Below are 9,313 nucleotides of genomic sequence, written 5' to 3'. Positions count from 1 at the left end.
AGATTTTAAAGGTGCCTTTTAGCACAAATCGGCACCCAAAACCCCCCTAAAATATGGAAAAAAAACTTCTGGAAGCCGAACTGGACCCAAACCTCCCCGGACTCCCGAGAAAAGCCCCAAACCGGCTCCTCCCGCTTTGAACACAACGATTCGAACAGTTAAAGCGGCCGCGGGAGCCTCAGCCCCCCCCCCCAACAGCCACAAACCCGCGGCTTTTAAACCCCCGGTTTCCATCAAAGCCCCAAAGACACCCAAGCCCGCCGGGCACTCGTCACCCCGCCGAGCCCCAATTAACTCCCGCACGATAATTAACGCCCTGACCCGCCCGTTAATCGGTTCCAGCCGCCGCTCCCGCTGCTCTCGGTCCCTCGGGTCCCGCGGGGGGGGGGCGGATCAGCCGGTTCGGCACCGCCCAGCACCGCCCGCAGCCGCCGCCGCCACGTCCTGCACCCGGCGCGCTCCGCGCCACGTCCTTTATCACCTCGCTGTCCCGCCCGGTCCCGCCCTCCGCCCGCCCTCCGGCCAATGGACGAGACGCCCGCCTCAGCCGCGCTGGCCAATCAGCGCCTCGTTACTGTGGGAGAACGTCGGCGGGAAGACGGCGACCAATCAGCGCCTTTTTTACCTCAGAGGCACTAGCGAATCAGCGCCTTGCACGGGCTGGGCGAACCTCGGCGGGAAGGCAGTGACCAATCAGCGCCTTTCTTCCCTCAGCGATACGATCACCAATCAGCACCTTTCTCCCACCCCCTCGGAGAAGCCCGCGCGGGGATGAGCCAATGGGCGGCTTTCGCGCCGGGCGCCGGCAGCCAATCAGCGGGCGCCCCCTCCTACCTCACTATAAAATAGCGACGGCGAAAAGGAGGGGGGAGACAAGATGGCGGAAGAGGCAAGAAGCGGTGGCTCGTCCGGCGGCGGCGATTGAGGCGGGGGGGGGAGTCGGGGCTGGGCGGAAAAGCGGCAGCTCCTGAGGCAGCGGCGGCAGCAGCAGCAGCAACGGCGATCGGGGGATGTGGGGGCGAAAAGCGGCGGCTCCTCCGGCCGCAGCAGCAACGCCGATCGGGGGATGTGGGGGCGAAAAGCGGCGGCTCCTCCGGCCGCAGCAGCAACGGCGATCGGGGGATGTGGGGGGGGAAAGCGGCGGCTCCTCCGGCCGCAGCGGCAACGGCGATCGGGGGATGTGGGGGGGGAAAGCGGCGGCTCCTCCGGCCGCAGCATCAACGCCGATCGGGGGATGTGGGGGCGAAAAGCGGCGGCTCCTCCGGCCGCAGCGGCAACGGCGATCGGGGGATGTGGGGGGGGAAAAGCGGCGGCTCCTCCGGCCGCAGCCAGGACGTGGCTTCACCGGCACCGCGCGCTGTGGGGCTGCGGGGCGGGTGTGGGGCCGGGGGCTCCGGCGGTCCCGCAGCGGCCGTCGCGGGGCGGGATGGGGCGGCTGTGGCGGTACCTGTGGGGCTGCTATAGGGGCTCTTCAGAGGCGTGTCTGGAGCATTTATGGGCAGGTACAGGGCTGCTATAGCGGTACCTGTGGGGCTGCTATAGGGGCTCTTCAGAGGCGTGTCTGGAGCACTTATGGGCAGGTACAGGGCTGCTATAGCGGTACCTGTGGGGCTGCTATGGGGTTACTTATGGGGCACAGATGGGGGGGGCACCGCATACAGGGGGTGGGGTCAGTGCGGAGGGGCGGGGACTATGAGAGGATGCGCCCACGGGGAGCCCCGCCTGGGGAAGGGGGTGGAGCCTCCGTGTGTCACGCCCTGTGGGAGGAGCCCGGGGGTGGAGCCTGTGCAGGCATCACCCCTTGGACAGCCCACTCGGGGGTGGGGTCAGCAAGGGATGTGCCCCAAGGGGGCGTGGCTTAGCAAGGGAGGGGCTTTGGAGGGGGTGGAGCCTTTACAGGACATGCTCTGAGGGGGCGTGGCTTAGGGGAGGTGGTTGGGAGGAGTTGGGGGCGGGGCCTCAGAGCGTCATGCTCCTCGGGCGATGCGGTGAAAGGGGAGGGGCCTGCATGGGACACGCCCCTTGGGGAGGGCACACACTGGCAGGGGCGGAGCTTTGAGGGGGATGAGTTGGGGGTGTGACCTCTCGAGGACACGCCCCTGCAGGAGAAGCCCAGACTGGATATCACAGTGAAAAATTAAAATTAACTGTTGTTAATCAGATGTAGTTTGCTGTCTTTTTATTTTGACTCTACTTAGAGGTAATTCATTCCTGTGATGTTTTCACACACCTTCCAAAAAAGCTGTGTTTAAATATAGACAGTCATGACTCACTGTTTTCTAATTTTATTTTGCATCTAAATCTTTTAACGTTATGTTGGGAATCATTACTACCTGGGAGGTTTTTTAATACCTCCATTTATAAACAGCCGGGGGCCATGTTGGGGTATTTTTAATTAAGGAAACTGCTGTTTCAACCCGCAAGTGAAAACAAACCACACGTTCGAGGCCGGACACGGTCAGACCAACCCCGGCTGGTCCAGCGGCCGCTGCAGCGCGTCCGTTCAGCGCCCGCCCAGCCCGACAGACCTGCTGGGCACGGGTCCTGGGGAACTTGTACCAGCGCTGCATTCCGGGGAGAAATACATCCTGAAAGAATCCTGCTCTAAAACACTGCAGATCAACAACAGTTGTAAGTCACGGAGACTCCTCGTTTTCTCTCTGACTCTCACAACAGTAATAAATAAATCCCAAAGGACAGAAAACACCAGGATAGGCTGGAAACAACAACAAACCCCACATGGCAGAAACAGTACCAAGCACCGTAAGTAACACTTAGGCATCTCAAACAAAAATAAATGACAAAACCCTTCGGGAGAGGTCTAAACAAAGACAAGCGAGTCCACAGAGAGCGATACTGACGCCCTCCTCCCGAGAGGACCATGTGGGGGACGGAGGCGCCTGGAAGGGACGTGGTTTGACGAGGCCACTTGCCACACACATTGATTCTGGTGCCTGGAAGGACAATGGAGGGGACACGAGGGGACAGGGGCACACGAAGGGTACGGAGGGATGTGGGGAGCTGATGGGGGTGCCTGCGATGGCTCCAGGGCACGCTGCCCCAGGGAGAGGTCCTGCAGCAACCGGAGGCCACGTGAAGGGCTCTGGGTCACAAGAAAGGCAAACAGAGGCCTCTGGGCTGCAAAATACACACACAGGTCCCCAGGCAACAAGAACACGGGGGCGGCTACAAGGAAGGTAAATGGAGGCTCTCAGGTAACCAAAAGACAAGCTCAGCTGTCCTGAGAGGAGCAGGTGGAAATCAGAGGAGTTCTAAAGGGAGCGGAGGGGCAAACAGAGCGGGCATGAGAGCGTACAAGAGGGAAAAATGAGGCCTCTGGGATGTGCCAAAAGCAAATGGGGAAATTTTGAGGGGAAGAGAGAAAAAGAGGGGAATTTAATGAAGCAAAAGGTCAAACGGGCACCTTGATGCCACCAAAGAGCCTGCGGGCACGCAAAGGCAGGCGGGGCAATCACAGAGGAACTGGAAGGAAACGGGTTTCTGAGGGAACAAGGTGGCGAGTAAGCCTGTGAGAGGCCCAGAGGCAAATGGATGTGTCCTGAGGAGAGCAAATCGAAAGGTTCTTACCTCTGACAAGTTCTCCTTGACTTTTGTTCCACCAGCAGCCATCCTGTGGTCTCGGCACAGCCTGGGATCCCTGACCTGCACCACCACAACCTTTAACAGGACATCCGGCAGTTCTAGAACCTGAATGACAAACAGCAAGTATTTCTCCAGGACAGCTTTGATGTAGGATTGTTTTATTTTGTTTTCCCTGCAGAGCACAGGGAGAAGTTTCTCCTCCCCACAGTACCACTATACACCCTACATCCTTCAGGCATTTTGGGGCTGTAACCCCCCCATCTCTCACTGGCCTGCTCCTCCAGTACCATCAGCACACCCCCCAGTAACATCATCATCACCCCCCCAAATCCCCCCTTCTTTTCTCTCCAAAAAAAGGTAGAAAAGGGAAATAGCCCCCACGAGCAGCTCCTTGCTCTCATAATGCCATTTACATATGTACATACCACAACTCTTCAAAACTGGGGGCAGTGCCCCAAACAGTCGCAGCCCCCGTCCCACAGGCCGGCAGCTGCCCCATGGCACGGTGGGGAGGGAAGATGTTGCCACGTCTCCCGCTTGGGCTCTGCTCTCCCACATTGTGTTCCCCGCCTGGGCTGCAGGATCTCCTGAGCATCAGGTGTTCATAGCTCCCCCTATGAAAAACAAAAATTCGAAATTAGAGTTCAGCATCTTAAGAAAATAGCGCAGAAAGAAGCAGAGGAATTAGTCAGAATAAGGGATCGCCCAGCGGCAGCGCTTGCTGGCCGTGCGCTGCAGTACCCGAGTTTCGCCACACGACGGCAGCACCGAGGCGCGTCACAGCACCGCATTGGGGCGGCCGCCTGCAGTACCGCGCTTTGCCCACAGGGCGGCAGCACTGAGACCCGGCGCGGCAGCCCCGGGCGAGCAGGCGGGCCGCGTTCCGCGGGAATCCCGCAAAACAACCCAAACCAAAACAAAAAAAACAGAGAGCTGCAGCAGGAAAGCGCCCCTGTCGCAGGGACGGCCGCAAGTCCCGAAAACGAACACCGCCGCCCACCAGCCCGGTGCCGGAAGGCTAACGCGCCCAGCTTGCTCTGCTGGCCGACGGCACCCGGAGGCAGCGCCTCTGAGTCCCGACCCCGGCTGTCCCCGGCCCGCGGCAGCATGCAAGCACGCGATCGGCCCGCTCTGCACTTGAATTGCCATTCCCTCCGCCCATCGCCTCCCCGCCCGAAGCGCAAAGCCACGTGCATATTGGGCGCGAGGTCTTGCGCTGTCATTTTGTGTGTGCGTTTTCTTTTTCTTTCTCTTGTGCCACGTTGTCCAGAAAGGGGAAGCTGAAGCGCGTGCGTGCCACGGCTCCACGGGGCTCCTCTCCACGGGGAGGGCGCTCGGGCCGGGAAGGACCCTGAGCCTGGCGTGGGTGGACACACCCCATCACACGTACAGACACAGAACCCGCCGGGCCTCGCCCTGAGCTTCCGCACTTCCGCCAAAGCGGCACCCCACTCGCCACGCCGCCGAGCCTGCAACCGCACCTTAGCCCTGTTTGTAAACATCCCCCTGACAAAAGGGGGCTGCGCCACTCCCAGAGACACCGCAATACCGGGAACGGGCGCTGCACCGGAGACACGGCTCCAGGCCACAGACCGTTAGCCCACCTGCCCTAAGAGTCACACGCCTCTCACCAGCTTCGCGAGCTCGGCCATGAGGGCAGGAGGGGGAAACCTAATTAACACCTCCCCACCGCACTGGCCCATCCCGTTCCTCCTGTTCCAACGTCACGGTCACCCTCGCCACACCCGCACTCACCTGCCGCCTATTTCGCCGCTCCGTTCCCCTCGCTCCCTCCCACCGTCCCGCCGCGCTCAGCGGGCACCGACACCCGGCGGGAGGTTCCCGCCTGTCACCTCATGCCCCTCTGCCAGCTCCGGGGACCTCACGAAGGACTGCCCTGCCCTGGACCGCCTGCCTCCAGATCCCCGGGAGCCGGCCGCGGCGAGAGCTCCGCAGCCTCCCGTCCCTCGCCCCGACGCCCGTCCCGTTCATTCCCGGTACCCCCCCGAGACACCACGGACACGCTTGCCAGGGAGCTAGCTATTCCAACCGGATTGAGTCAGCGCGCTCTCATTGGCTGCTTTCCACCCCACCGCGCTGCCCTCCTATTGGATGCTCCTTCCCGCGCTCCGCCCCCACAAGCCCGCGCCAGCGCCGGACCTGACTGAGGACTGCGCCCATTTGGGCATGCACAGTAGGGACTTCACAAGCACCGCCCCTTCGCCAACCTCATTGGCTGCCTACGCACGTCAATCGCCATTCTCTCCGCCTATCAGCGCTCCGCCCCTCAACCTTGCTCGCGCCGTCTGATTGGCCCGCTCTGCATCCTCACTCGCCTGCTCGCCGCCCTGCGGGGACCCCGAGCGCATTTGGCCGTGCAGCTTCAAAGATGGAAACTAAAAAGTGAAGAACAAACCGCGGTCATTCGCTTATCCTAAAAAGGTGTGCGGATGCCTACCCACGCCACAAAAAACCCTTAGCTTTCATTTTCCTCCGGCACTACAATTGCACAGCTGTGAACTCGTAAAATTAAACCATCCATCTCCCAGACACACGCTTCGAACTTGACTACGGTGGGTTTCTGTTTGTCTTACACCAACGGACTTGCACATTTGTGAGCAAACACATTCATTTTGAAGCACAGCCCCTCCTGGGGGAAAAACACGTCTTAGTCATTGAAAAAAATAAAATCCGACTTGGAGCTCCCCAACATTAGGGAGCGGCGGGGAAACAAACGAAAGCAAAGACCAACAGCAGCATCGTAAAGTAGTATTCAGCTTCAATTCTGATCACGTACTTAAAAGCCTCTCTCAGCCCTACAAACAATTAGTCCTTTTCTGGAAGGACACATTTTTTTACCTGAATGTCCTCAATTGAAGACTCCACTAAACAGAACGGGGATCGAGCCGCAGGACAACCTGCCATCGACATATTAACAAGGAAAAAAACCCACGAGTAAACCCCAGGTTCGATTACTAGTTTCCATCCCGTTTCATTCCTTACATTTCAACTGGCACCCAGGTGCTCCAAAATTAACTATACCCGTGCCGCTTCTCAGTAAAAATTCAGCTCTACGTTTAACCATTCAAGGCTATTTCCAGTGTGCCCATAAATTCACTGTGAACAAAGACAAGAGAAACGCTCGACCCTAAGGAGCGCCGGCCGGCAGGTTTCTCCCCCCTCTGCCCGGGACCGAGAAGACGCCGCCACCGCCGCCGCCTCCTGCCGCCGCCTCGCCCGTGCCCCCTCGCAGCGGGGCTGCCCCGCGACAGCCGGGGGCCTCTCTTTTTTTCCCGGCGGCCGGTCCGACCGCTGCCCCCCCCGCTTTCTGACGGCCGCGGCCACGACCCCGCCCGCAGCGGCAGCGCCCCCCTCGGCCCCGCCCCGGCACGGGCACAGGGCGCCGCTTCCCAGCTGCAGTACCGGCCTGTGGCCACCAGACGGCAGCACCGAGCGCGGGCGCGCCGCGCCCCCCGCGCCGCCGCAGCGCGCCCGCTTCTTTTCAGACCCCCGGCCCTTCTTCTGGAGCCGCGGGCAGCTTCAGCTGCCCTGGAACGCGCTTTCCCAGAGCCGCGCGGACGACAGACGCGCATACCCACGTACACTTCCCCAAGCCTAAGCGTAGCCAGGATTCCCTTCCTCGCCCTCAACGTTTTTGTTCAAGAGTCCAGCAGCTCACCTGTCCTCGCGAGCTGCCTCGCTGCAAACAAACGAGCAGAAAAGAAAAAAAAAAGAAAAGAAAACAAGAAAAGGAATGATCTCTTCCAGGCAGTTTCTCGAAACAGCCGAGAGATTATAAAATGGCACGTGTCTTTTCCAAGCAGAATGAGCCTGTGATTCCACGAAAAAGGAGGGCAAGGAGCAGGTCAGCTTGTCAGAGAAAGACAGGGACAGGGAGCAAGACAAGGCGACACAGAGAGAGAGGCAAAAGGGACAGGGAGGCAGGGCAAAGGGAAGGAGAGGCCAAGATCAGAGACCAGCAGCAGGACACAGACGGTGGGGAAAACTCCTAGAATGGGCAGCGGGAGAGACAGACCAAGGAGAAACGGGCGCCGGGCCGCGGGACAGGGAGCGGGGCAGACCGTCACGGAAACAAAAACAAAGAGGCAACGGGACAGAGAAACGAGGGGAAAGACAAGGAGAAGGGCAGAGAAACAGGAACGGGGGCGGGCAGGGAGCAGGACCGAGAGATGGAGCGAGGAAGGGAAAAAAGGACGGGGGCAGAATGCAGGGAGAGAAACGACGACAGGGAGCAGGACAACAGCATGGGCTGCAGGACAGAGACGGAGGAATTGCAAAAACACAGACACGAGGAGCACCACAGAACGACAGCCAGGGGAAAGAGGCACAGAGAGCGGGACAGCGCTGGAGCGGAAAAAAACAAACCAAGCCAACGGTGCTGGGCCGCTGGAGAGAGATACGCAGAAAGAAAAAAACACCCAGGAAGAGAGAAAAGAAAGAGGGGATGGCTGGCTGGGGGAGGGAGGGGAAAGCAGTTAGGAAGGGCGGGAGAAGGACCGCCACGGAACAACAGAAAAGCCAGCGAGGCCAGGCAGGGCAGGGGGGCCGTGACACTGCTTGTCTAGCAGTACAATCTGCGATCTGCCAATTTATTTCCAGTTTCCTGATCACTGCTCCCTTTCGATGCCCTTTGCAACGCACGATGGCAACTCTTCTAGCAACGGCACAGCTTCCAACAATTGGAGCATCATATTTAATCTGTCTTCCTTCTGCTGTTAATAAACTTTGTTCTTTTCAAATGGCACGCACCATTCTAAAAACATAATTTGAAACGGTGCAAATATTAACCTTCTTCTCTTTGGATAATTCTAAAGCTCGTGTGAGCGCAGCTTTCTGGGCAGAAGTCCCTGCAGGTAAAGGTTTAGTTTCGATTACCTTGTGGGTAGTTGTCACCGCACACCCGGCTTGACGTACTCCTCGCTTTACGCAGAGCTGCTTCCGACGGTGAACCAGGAGCCTTCAGCATCCTCCAGTGGCCGGCTGGTCCTTTAGATCCGGTCCGCTGGAGTAAACAGCTTCTGTTGTTTCCGAGCAGTCGGACACCACAGGCTCCGAAACAGATCCACTGAGGAGAGAAGCTGGATTGACAATGTCAGTAGTAGCAATATTTCCATCATCTTGTTCCACCCACACGGCCTGGCATTTCAGGGGACGCTAATACAGTCATTCGCTGTCCCACAGTGAGCTTACGAGCTTCCCGCACGTCGAGCGCGACAGCTGCCACGGCTCAAAGACAGCCAGGCCAGCCTTTGCTCGCTTCGTCTGGCTGCTTAGGGAAGCAGACCACGGCTCGCTTAGGAGACCTTAACCGCTGCGCCGGAACACCCAAAGCAATACTTTGCCTTTCGTGTGAGTGCAACCAAAACGGTTTGGTGACACCTGGGAGGCCCAGGGCCGGAGCCCTCGCCAGTTCCTTTTTCAGTTGCGAAAAAGCCCTCCCGGCTTCTCCCGTCCAATTCAACTCGGAGCTGTTTTCTTTCAGCAGTTCGTACAAAGGCTTTACTGAGAGTCCATCATTATAAATCCAAAGCCCGCACCAACCTGTCCTTTCGAGAAACGTCCGCAGCCCTTTTACCGTCGCCGGTTCCGGCGTCCGGCAAACAGGTTCTTTCCGCTCTGTCCCCAGCTCTCGCCGTCCTCCGCAGATCTCCAATCCCAGATAAGTCACTCGGTGCCGCATCAGCCGGGC

At 59.1% G+C, this 9,313-nt stretch overlaps 1 long non-coding RNA gene across 2 annotated transcripts; it reads right to left on the bottom strand.

Moving 5' to 3' along the window:
* Positions 1-4,079: 4,079 nt before the first annotated feature.
* Positions 4,080-9,313, bottom strand: LOC135996868 (uncharacterized). Of its 2 annotated transcripts, none has more exons than XR_010607322.1 (3): positions 9,166-9,313; positions 8,500-8,702; positions 4,080-4,217 (listed from the first exon to the last, which is right to left on the bottom strand). It is a non-coding gene; the product is annotated as an uncharacterized LOC135996868 (long non-coding RNA). The 2 variants fall into 2 exon arrangements; XR_010607323.1 differs by having other exon boundaries at positions 8,500-8,689.

The sequence above is a fragment of the Caloenas nicobarica genome, chromosome 20 (genome assembly GCF_036013445.1).
Source record: "Caloenas nicobarica isolate bCalNic1 chromosome 20, bCalNic1.hap1, whole genome shotgun sequence".
In the NCBI taxonomy this organism is placed as follows: domain Eukaryota; kingdom Metazoa; phylum Chordata; class Aves; order Columbiformes; family Columbidae; genus Caloenas; species Caloenas nicobarica.
Note: the sequence above shows the minus strand (reverse complement) of the source record. Positions and strands in the feature narration are given on the sequence as shown.